Source organism: Phyllostomus hastatus, unplaced genomic scaffold, assembly GCF_019186645.2.
Source record: "Phyllostomus hastatus isolate PE091 unplaced genomic scaffold, TTU_PhHast_1.1 phas_scaffold_216, whole genome shotgun sequence".
Lineage (NCBI taxonomy): Eukaryota > Metazoa > Chordata > Mammalia > Chiroptera > Phyllostomidae > Phyllostomus > Phyllostomus hastatus.
This window is the reverse complement of record NW_025334018.1, coordinates 5183639-5195156: the sequence shown is the minus strand read 5'-3', so window position 1 is coordinate 5195156 and position 11518 is coordinate 5183639. Positions and strand designations below refer to the sequence as shown.

The window sequence follows — 11518 nt, the reverse complement described above, 5'->3', positions numbered from 1 at the left end:
TGATGAAATATTCTGAGAGATAGATGAAAAAGTCCATGAAAGAGAAGTAGTCCAGTAGAGAAAGATCCTGAAATTTGGTGTTTGGAAGTTATGGCTGATCTTGCAGACGTCAGTTTCAGCAGAGTGGTAGCTCCTCTGCTCAGGCTGCAACAAGAAAATATCAAGAAAAGAGAAAAAGAAAGCGTCCTTTGACTTAAGACAAGGGAAGTTTTATATTTGTTTTGTTTTTAGAAAGGAGAGTCTTGGTTATATTTTGAGAATAAGCCAGAAGAGTGAGCAAGAGTCAAAAAATAAAAGGGAGAGAGAGAACAGTAAAGTCTGGACCAACAGGAAAAGGTAAATCTGTGTTCTAGAACTTAAATTGGAAGACCAGGCTGGAAGGAATGATGACTTGAGGAAGTTGAATCAGATAAGATCGCTGGACCTGCCAGGATAAAAGCGACTCCTAGGGCAGGAGACTTTGTAAACAAGTTTTGGAACTGGGGAATCACCTCCAAGAGGGATATAAATTGCCCAATGAAAGGCAAAAATGTCCTGGCTGGCGTAGCTCAGTGGATTGAGCGCAGGCTGCGAACGAAAGTGTCACAGGTTTGATTCCCAGTCAGGGCACATGCCTGGGTTGCAGGCCATGACCCCCAGCAACCGCACATTGATGTTTCTCTTTTTCTCTCTCTCTCTCTCCCTCCCTTCCCTCTCTAAAATTAATAAATAAAATCTTAAAAAAAAAAAAGAAAGGCAAAAATGAAAATGCTGCTGGAAAGTCTCCCTTTCAGCTGGAATAGGGTGATATCTAATCTGGGCCTTGAAAAAAACATAGTTAAAAGCAAAAGAAGAATGAAGTCAAGAAAACATGCAGAGGTTCTTGGGACGAGGTCTGTTGTGGGAACTAGAAGGAGCGCTTACAAGCTGAGCAAAAGGACAGAGTAATGGAAAGTAAGTCTGGAAAGGTAGACTCTGGGATAGATTACATAAGGCCTTGAATGTCAGGATAAGAAATGTGGGCTTCATTGGGAGGTAATGGAGAGCCATTGAAGGTTTTTGAGCAAGAAGGTGGCAGTACTTCAAAAGGCTAATCTAGGTTAATATGATAAATACAGTGACAGGGTGTTGGCAAAGGGAGGGAAATGAAAGGAACCATCCACCCTGATGTCCTTAGCATATCACTCATCATTGCTTTCTCAAGCTTTGTTTATAGATACTTTACTCTTCAACAGCAATAATATGTAATTATACTATCAATTGAGGCTTTTCTTTGTTGACTAAAATTTCTACTATGGGTGTTGTTAGGGAAAATAATAAGAAATACCCACTTTATATTCTCATTTGACATACTTTGTGTACTCACTTGATTCTGGGTTCAGAATCTCCAAGATTCCCCAAAAGATATTTTATTCTTTTTGACCATCATCCTCCACTCTTTCCTCAGTCTGACTAGGGAGGTAGAGTCACAGAGATTCCTTGAGTGCAAGCCACTGATGTAGAACACTGAGTTGGGGGTAAGAGACATATTCTAATTTTATTTTTGGGAAAGCTGCAATTCTAACCAAGTTTCCTAAAATCTCTGGGATTCAGGTTTTTTTCCTGAGAAATTAAGAAGTTGGTCCCAGATTTCATAATTATATTGTTTCCTTTGGACTTCTGGGGCAGAGGGGAGACAGTCATGTTCTGTCTTCCCTTTTAGCATTAGCTGGGAACATGAATAAGTGTAACCAAATCTGATACACAACTGGTGACTGGGACAAAGAATTCCAGGCAACCTTTTTAGCCTAATGAGTCACTTTCTGATAAGGAAAGGACTCATCCCCAAGCTCCTCAAGTCTCCACACAGCCTCTAACTCCTTTACCATCTCAGCTGCCCCACCTCTAATGCTGTGAGGAACTAAGTTCCAGTATGTTCAAAGTCTGCAGTATACATTGCAAAATGGGAGTATCCTTTAAAAGAAAAAGGGGAAAAAAAAGAGCAAGAAGGCTACATATTTCCAATTCCAATGGAAACCAAAAGGAACAGATTCTTTCCACGTACTTTTTCCCCGTGAGTTGTTAAAACGCCGCACTGAGGAGAGAGCCAGCCTTCCTCTACACACCCAAACAACAGCTGATTCCACCTCGCCTCTTACTTTCCTTTCCTCGTCAGTGAAGGAGACAGAAGCTTGGCAGTTTAAACTTATACACACATTCCCAAAGCCCCACATTCTCTCACAGGCCACTGTGACAAAGTGTTTCAGCAGACTCCCACTAATTGCCTGATTTCCCCAGCTTCTTTATCTGAATTTTTTTTCAAAGTAATGTCTCAAATACAGAAGCAAGATGATATATGGACATAGTACTGGACTCGAAGACAAAATACCTGATACGGCAGCCATGGAGATGTGCAGCTCAGATCTCCTTTAAGAAATAATCTGCCATTCAACTGCCAAAGTGCAGTTAGCGATCAGTCTCCAGCTATATCACTGTGGGATCCATTACAGTGTCAGAGTTAAGACCTCACTCTACCTGAGTGGCCATCAGCCTGTGATTAGGCACAGGATGGGTTTTAGGGCCAGACCATTTCTGCCCTCTGTTGGACTCCTTTACAGAATACTCTGCTCTGGAGCTTTCTATTGGGTTGAGTGCAACTTGGAAGGATGGGCATCATGGCTTGAGGTTTTCCTTGTCCAATTCGGCTACTTACATCCTTTCCTTTCACAGGTATCAAATCTGCATCACTATGTGAAGGCTTTCTCTACCCAGTCCTCCTCCTTTCCCCCTTATCTTTCACAGGCGCTACCACCCCATGAACTGCTTGCACTCCTAATTTCTTGTCAGCATCTGCTTCCCAGACCACCTGAATGGACTCAGGAGTGGTCTGAAAAAGCAGGCAGTAAGTTAAGGTTTGGAATATGCATTACTCCCTACCTGGCTTGTAATAAGAACCTCTCCTGTGTAAGAATGTGGGCTACAGATAGTCTCTGGGACAAAATGGGGACCCACTTGCTAAAACTTTCACTGATGGTGAAGTGGGACAATGTTCCTATGGTGCAGTACTTCAAGCATATTAGGTAGGCAGAGAGGGAGCCATGAATATAGGGACAACAGAATTGGTTGGCTGTTATTAAGTTGTCTTGAACACTGCCAAGAGATAATGAAAAAGTGAGAGCAGTTACCAAACATTAAGAATTAACTGTGAAGGCCAAAGAGCCTTTTATGGATTACAAAGAGGCATTTATCTATAGCAGTGGAAGAACAAAAATGTCTGGAGGTCAAATTTAGGATTTAAGAGAGATCCAGGAGGCAGATCTGTAACCAAGGTCAAGGCTTCAGGTTTGGAAAACTCAAGACCCTGCTATATGGAATGGAGATCTAGGTGGAACCCCCAAAGATTTTGGCTCCCTACATCCCTCTGTACCCTCAGACCTTAAGAGGTGGCCCATCCCTCCCTATTAAGAGCTAGCACTCCCTCCATGTGGAAAGACACTGCAGGGGTCTCTTCCCCTCAGAATTTGCCTCTGCCTCCTGTCCTGACTGCCAGGATCTTAATTCTGATCAAGTTACAACATAGTCCAGAGAAAATATGCTGGTCCTGATGAGGGGCCCAAAGTACCTGCAAGAACTAACCAACATGTACCGGTAAGAGCTGGGGAATGCCTGTGGGATTGGACTTTGATGGTGCTTAATCAAGGGGCTAAAATATAAGACTGAATAAGGGAGAGTTTATTGACTGGGGCTCACTCTCTTGGAATAGGATTTAACTTTCTGGTAAGGACCTGCCCCAATGACTCCTAGAAATATGGAGGAAATGATAACCTTTACTGAGTGAAGTTCAACTGCCTGAATTGCCACAGCAATTGGGGGAAGGATTAAATGGCTCAGTGACATGGGCAAGCTAAAGTAGTTAATTATAAGAGGCCAGAGGCCCTACCAAAGGCTGTGCTACAGGTGCAGGAACCCCACTTACCAAGGTCATCAGGAATGGGCTAGTTAGAGGAGTGCCAACCTCACTGAGCAGCTTTTTCCTGAAAGCCAGAGATAACAAGAGGAGATGCTGCCATAGTTTGGTTCTTTTACAGCAACAGGGATAGTGGGGCCCCAAAGCAATAAAGGCCGAGTGTCAACACTTAATTGCCAGAAACCTGGGGGTGACAATTATAATAACTGGCAAGGTCAGAGGGGCAGCTCTGAGAGCTTGCCACAAAGAATTATAAAGATGGTTAATACAACATGGAATCCCTTAGGGCAAAATAGATGTGTAGTCAAAACAAGTGTATTGCTAAAACAATAGAAATTAATAAACCAAACAACAACAAAGAACAGGGTATTGCTGAATATATGTGATTGAAAGAAAGCATAGATATATGGGTGGGAACCTAGTAAAAAATGATCCCTTGTCATGAGTCAGTCCCTCAACCTAAGTCAGTTTTTATACCCAAACTTCATTGGTTAAAGAGGTGGCCAGGCCTTGTCTGGTGTGGCTCAGTTGGTTGGGCAGTGTCCTGCAAAGCAAAAGGTTCCCAGTTTGATTCTTGGTCAGTGTACATGGCTAGGTTACCTACAAGAAGCAACCAATAGATATTTCTCTCTCATTGATGCTTCTCTCCCACACTGTTGTTTCTCTCCCTCTCTCTTTACCTCTTTTCCCTTCTCTAAAAATAGATTTTAAAAAAGAGGTGACCTGATGTCCAAAACTGGCAATACCATGGTAAGTATACACTGTAATGATCCCCCAGTTCTTCCAGAAAGGGACTTATATTTACTCAGGTAACCATCAGTAGATGAGGAGAACACACGGGCATTGATTTAGTTTAGTGTTTGTTTGTTTGTTTGTTTGTTTGTTTTGGTAATCACATGGCTTTTCTTAAAGATTTTATTTATTTTTAATAAGATTTTATTTATTTATTTTTAATAAATAAATAAGGAGGGAGGGAAAGGGAGGGAGAAAGAGAGGAAGAAAAACATCAATGTGTGGTTGCCTCTAGTGCGCCCCCAACTATGGACCTGGCCTGCAACCCAGGCATGTACCCTGACTGGGAAATGAATGGGGACCCTTTGGTTTGCAGGCTGGTACTCAATCCACTGAGCCACACCAGCCAGGGCCAAATGATCTTTCATTGAAATATTTTCCTTTGTAATTCTCAACTAGCTGAGCATTCTACTACACCACTGTTTATTTTTTTTTAATTTAATTTAATTTATTTTATTTATTTTATTTTATTTATTTTTTTTACCCTCACCTAAGGACATGTTCATTCATTTTAGAGAGGGGGGAAGAGTGGGAGGGAGGGAGAGAGAGAGAAACGCTAATGTGAGAGAGAAACATTGATCCTGTACTGCCTTTCGCAGTACCCCAACTGAGGACCAAACCTGCAACCCAGGCATGTGCCCTGACCAGGAATTAAAACTGTGTCCTTTCAGTTTAAGGGACAATGCCCCAACCAACTGAGCCACATTGGCCAAGGCTGCATCACTGCTGATGTCATCTATGATGTCATGAGAGTGGTGGTCATCAACATTGCAGCCCACAGACTGAGCAGCCCCCAGGATCTCTTTGATGGTTCCAGAGAGTTCTCTAGCTAAAGACTGGTGCCACATCTGTTGGGCAATTTTGACAATCTAATCAAAAGTGATAATTCCACTGTGCTTAATGGTTTTTGTTTGTTTCTTTTTGCTTCTTTCTGTCTTGTGGCTGTTCTTTGAGGGCTTTGACGATCAGGCCAAAGGCAGAAAGCACTACCTTAGTCGGGGCCTGTCTATTCTGAATGGTCAGTGTCACTGGCCCTTCCAATCACCATTTTATTTGGCCATGTCATCACCAAGCTTTTTTGGAGAGAGGCCCAAGGAGCCCATCTTGGGCATCAGGGCAGATGTGGCACCAACTGCAACTCAGATATATGACATTGATCTTATTGGGGTCTAAGTTTGGCCCCAAACTTTGGTGGAGGCAGCTGGTATCTAATAAACTAGGATCAGGATGACCAAAGGAAGTTGCACCTATGCCACCTTTGAACCAAAAGCCAAAAGAACACCCAGGTGTTTTGAGGGCTGCTAGACACAGGATCAGAGTTGACACTGATACCTGCAGACTCAAAGCATCATCATCATACCCTTGTTGGAGTGGGAGCTAATGTGGGCAAGTAATAAATAGAGTGTTAGTCAAAGTCCAGTTTATAGTGGGTCCACCTCATCTAGTCAAAAGCAGTCTGGTCTGTTTGGACATCCTGCAGAACATCCCTTTGATCCATTACATTGATGACATCATGCTGATCAGTCAGGATGAGCAAGAGTAGTTAGCATGTAAGAAGCCTTGGTAAGACACATGTGCTCCAGAGTGTGGAAGATAAATCCCTACAAATAAAGTTTCAGGGGGCTACCACATCGGTAAAGTGTTTAGGAGTCCAGTGTTTAAGAGACATGCCAAGACGTCCCTTCCAAAGCAAAAGACAAGTTGCTGCATCTTCTGTCCTTACCACAGAGAAGGAATCACAGTACCAGGGAGATCTCTTCTGGGTGTGAAGGCAATACTTTCCTCACTGGGAGCACTGCTCTGGCCAATACCCTAAGTGACACAACAGACTGCCAGCTCTGAATGTGGCCTGGAGTGGGAAAGGAGTAGCACCACTGTTTTAGCTCATGCTGCTGTAATTAAACACCACTGACTGTGTAGATTTTAAACAACAAACATTTATTTCTCACAGTGCAAGAGGCTGGGAAGGTCAGGATCATGGTACCTGCAAAGCTGGTCTTTGGTAAGGGCTTCCTGGTTCGTAGATGGCTGTCTTTTCTCTGTGTCCTCAGGTGGCAGAGGGGAGGGAGGGATCTCTCGAGATTCTTTTACAAGGACACTAATCCCATTCATGAGGACTCCACCCTCATGACCTAATCACCTCAAGGCCCCGCCTCTTACATCATCACCTTGGGCATTAGGATTTCAACATATGAATTCTGGAGGGACACACTCAGACCATGGCGCCAACATACCAGCATTTTCAACAACCTTCTGGGGGAGTCTGTGCTTCCTGTTCCAGCAGCTCTGAGCTCGGTAGGGTTAGAACTTCAAATGCCCAAAGGAGCATACTCTTTCCACAGGGTCACATTAAATGACATGCCATGACTGCCAACTGGGCACTTTGGACTCCTTTTATATGGGGAACAGCAGGCCAAAAAAAAAAAAAAAATGACTGTGTTGTCAGGGGTAGTTTACCTTGATCAGAGAAGAAATAGGATTGTTGTTACAGTGTTACACAGCTGGGATAGGGAGGAATATGTGATTCGCCTGGGCACCTCTTGGTACTCCCTTGCCTGGTTGTGACCAAGAAAGGGCCTCATTCTGTCCTGAGAAAGGGCCTCAGACCCATGAGGACTTAGGGTTTGGGCCGCACCACCAGGTAAGCCACTGAGAGAGGTAGAAGTGACGGCCTGATGGTGAGGTGGATTTAGAGTGGAGGAAGGAAAAATGAGTACCAGTGGCCATCCTGGGACCAACTGCAGCAATGAGTGCTCTGCTTTTTTCCAATAACCTCCTTCATCCAAGTTTTTCCTCAGAAACAGAGTTCCATGGAACCCTTACCAAGTAGGTAAGAAGTGAATCCACGTAACACAAGGGGAAGATTGTAGCAGCCATGGAGTTTCCTCATTTGGATTTCCTCAAGAAGGTACCTTCTGTTCAGCTGCCAAGAGTGCAGTGAGCTTCCAGCTTCCAGCTACAGCACCTTCAGGATTCACTATTCATTCAAGTTGAGACCACACTCTTCCCAGGCAGCCCCCAGCCAATGACTGAGCATGATTTGGGCACTAGAACTGGCCATTTCTGCTCAACATGATTACCCCTAATTGGCAATCTTTGGCTGAGACTTTGTTAGCGCTGATCGTGACTTGAGGCTCTCCTTGTCCAATCCTGCTCGCTCTCTCTCTCACAGGCGTTAACCCCAATACACTTCTTAATTTTGTCTCAGCATCTGCTTTCCGAAGGATCCAAGCTGATACACCCAGGCAATAACATAATGTTAAACAGAAAAATAAAAACTACATATAATTCTACACACAAATATACACACACTACAATTACAAAGATATTTTAAATGTGAACGTATATAGATGAAACCTGAAAGAAGACATAAAAGAATAAAACTTGTTTATCCATTAGAGTAAAAGGATTGCGAACCAAATTTTTTTCCAGCATGAATACTTTTACATGTATTCATGTAAAAAGTATCGGGGAAATAAACCATAAATTTTGAAGATGAATCTGCTGAGAATAGTAAATTAAAAAAAAATTCTATAATCATGTGCCTATAGCATTTATATTAAAACACTTATAACTGAAGTTTTTAAAAAAATTTATACACAAAGAGCTAGCACTGTTTCTGTGGTAAGTCAGATTCTTGGATGACACATTCATGGGAGTTCACTTAGTCCAACTTAATGAAACTTGTATCCTTTGTGTACTGACGGAAAACTTAGTGGCACAGATTGAGGTCATATTTCCAGATCAGACCATGCGGGTTTGAGCAGATGTGACAAGAATGAGAACTCTGGCTGCATTTTCTTGCATGGCTTCAGTAGAGCTGCTGGTGACCCATGTTACTCTCTTGGATGCAGGGAAGCAAAAAGTGAATTAATTTTTTAAAAGATTTTATTTATTTATTTTTAGAGAGGGGGAAGGGAGGAAGAGAGGGAAAGAACCATGCACGTGCAAGAGAAACATCTTGCACATGGCGGGGTTGTCTCTCGCACACCCCCAACTAGGAAAAGTGGCCCACAATCCAGGCACATGCCTGGAAATTCTATTCCCAGACCAAATGGGAATAGAATTGGTGACATTTAGGTTCATGAATGATGCCCAACCCACTGAGCCAAACCAGTCAGGGCCAATGTTTTTTAACCCATCCTTTATAGTTGACATAGTGTTGTTTATATATTACACAAAAGTAAGGAGAAAATAATATTGGTTCTGAAACTACTTTCTGACCCTAAAAAGCTGAGGGACTTTGGGCAACTGAGTTTTAGTTTCCTTGTCTACAAAATTTTAATAATTGTGAAAATAAAATGATATTAAGAATATGAGCACATTTCATTATTGCATAACACTATAAAGTTGTAAAATATTATTGTTATTATCAGCTTGGATCCTAGATGTAAGAAAGTTGGTCAAGCAACAAATGTCTATTGAGTATCTGTTATGTGCCATGTACCATTTGTATTACTGGGTTGGCAAAAAAACCTGTTTAGTTTTTTCTGTAAAATAAAAGACATTTTTCATTTTTGCCAATAACTTTGTTGATTTGGATATTTTGAGTATGTCGGCTATCTCCCGCTATTGCCTTTTCATGAGTAGAGGCCAGGGGTGCTGCTAAACATCTTCCAGTGCATAATACAGCCCCACAGCAAATAATTATTTGGCCAAAATGTCAAAAGTACCAAGAAACTTCGCAAAGCCCTTTTGACACATTTGATCAGTCACAACACCTTCCTCATAAACTGCACAATTTTTTGCATTTCAGTTGGATTTTTACCTTTGTTGAAATAATAAAGCATAATATGCTGAAAATGTTGTGTATCTTCTTCCATCTTAAATATTTAAATGGCTGCACAAAAATTCACCAATTTTGAAAAATTTTTTAAATATGCATGCTGATATGACAGCTGTCACAATACAATCCAACAAAATTGTTTCAAATGAAGTTGAAGACATCTAAGCACTACTAGAGCCATCATATGGAAAAAAGTAAACAAACTTTTTGGCCAACCCAATAGTTTTCTATGGCTACTGTAACAAATTACCATATATTTGGTGGCTTAAAACAACACAAATTTATCATCTTACAGTTCTGGAGGTCATAAATCCTAAAATTAATTTGTCAGCAGGACTATGTTTCTTCTAAAGGTTCTAGGACAAAATCTGTTTCTTGGCCTTTTCCAGCTTCTAGAAGCTTTCTGTATTCCTTGGCTCATGACCCCTCTTCCATCTTTAAAGCCAGCAGCATAGCATTTTCAAACTTCTCTCCCACTTTTTAAAAAATATTTATTTATTTATTTATTTATTTTTTAGAGAGGGGGAAGGGAGGGAAAAAGAGAGGGAAAGAAACATCAATATGTGGTTGCCTATCATGTGCCCCTCACTGGGAAGCTGGCCTACAACCCAGGCGTGTGTCCTGACTGGGAATTGAACTGGTGACCCTTTGGTTTGCAGGCTGGCACTCAATCCACTGAGCCACATCAGCCATGGTTCTCTCCCACTTTCTGCCCACTGCTTCTGTTGTCACATCTCCTTCTCCACTCTGATCCTACTACCTCTCTCTTATGAGGACCCTTGTGATCACCCGTATAATCTAGTATACTCTCCCCCTTTTACAATCCTTAATCACATCTGCTAAAAACCTCATGAGGTAACATATTCAGGAGTTCCTAAGATTAGGAGGTGGCCATCTTTGGGAAACCATTAATCTGCATTATTGTGGTGATACAGTGGTGAACACAGAAGGTAAGATCCTGCACCCAAGGAGAGTATTTTGATGCAGGAGGGACAGAAAATAAACAGGTAAGTTAATTGATAGGATGTTGATAAGTGTCATGAAGATAATTTTAAAAAGGCATCACAATGGTGACTAGGTATGAAGAGTGGTCAGTGAAGTCACTCTTAGGAGGCTTTTGAGCCAAGCCTGAAGGCAATTACTGGCACCCTTGGCTCTGTTTCCCTAGAGTCTTTTGGAGATTTTTGGAAAATCTGGGGCCTGTTAGTTCTGGAAGTAGCTGACGGTTACCCTCCCCACTTATGAATGAGCTCTATTAAGCAGACCAGTTCCAACCCACACAGTAAATATTAATTTGTTACCACCATCCTAGGGATTTTAGTCTCTTGTGTTTCTAAATTTCAAGTCAAGGTCAAGAACCAACCTTGTGCACAATACCTCATGCACTTTGTTTCCAACTTGGGCCTGGCGTAACGGATCCCACATAGAAGGGTGGCAAGAAGAAGAAAGACTGTTCTGCCGTCAGCAAGGTGACCAGAGAGTACACCGTCCACATTCACAAGTGAATTCATGGAGTGGGTTTCAAGAAGTGTACCCTCAGGCACTCAGAGAGATCCAGAAATTTGCCACAAAGATGGGAACTCCAGATGTGTACACTGACAGCAGGCTCAACAAAGCTGTTTGGGCCAAAGCAATAAGCAGTGTCCCATACCATGCCCAAGTGTGGTTGCCCAGAAAATGTAATGAGGATGAAGATTCACCAAACAAGCTCTATATATTGGTCACCTCCATACCTGTCACCACTTTCAAAAATCTATAGACAGTTAATGTGGATGAGAACTAACTGCTGATTGTAAAATTAAGTTGTAAAACTGCCAAAATAAAAAAGAAAGAAAGAACTGACCTTGTCGCTTTAGGATTAAGAACAGCCCCGGCACTGTTTTATGCACATTGTCTAGCATAAGAGCCCTACAGCTGCAATGCAGTGGCAGAGACTGAACTGGGTATGAGTTAAATCCTTCGGAAATAATTTCCAAAACCTTTTTGGAAAAGTTAAAAGTGGACTGGCCTCAGCC

The 11518-nt window shown here is 42.1% G+C and overlaps 2 pseudogenes; one reads left to right on the top strand and one right to left on the bottom strand.

The window, feature by feature from the left end:
• Positions 1 to 8381: 8381 nt before the first annotated feature.
• LOC123804717 lies at positions 8382 to 8573 on the bottom strand (annotated as a pseudogene).
• A 1997-nt stretch (positions 8574 to 10570) lies between these two features.
• On the top strand, positions 10571 to 11286 carry LOC123804588 (annotated as a pseudogene).
• Positions 11287 to 11518: the final 232 nt, after the last annotated feature.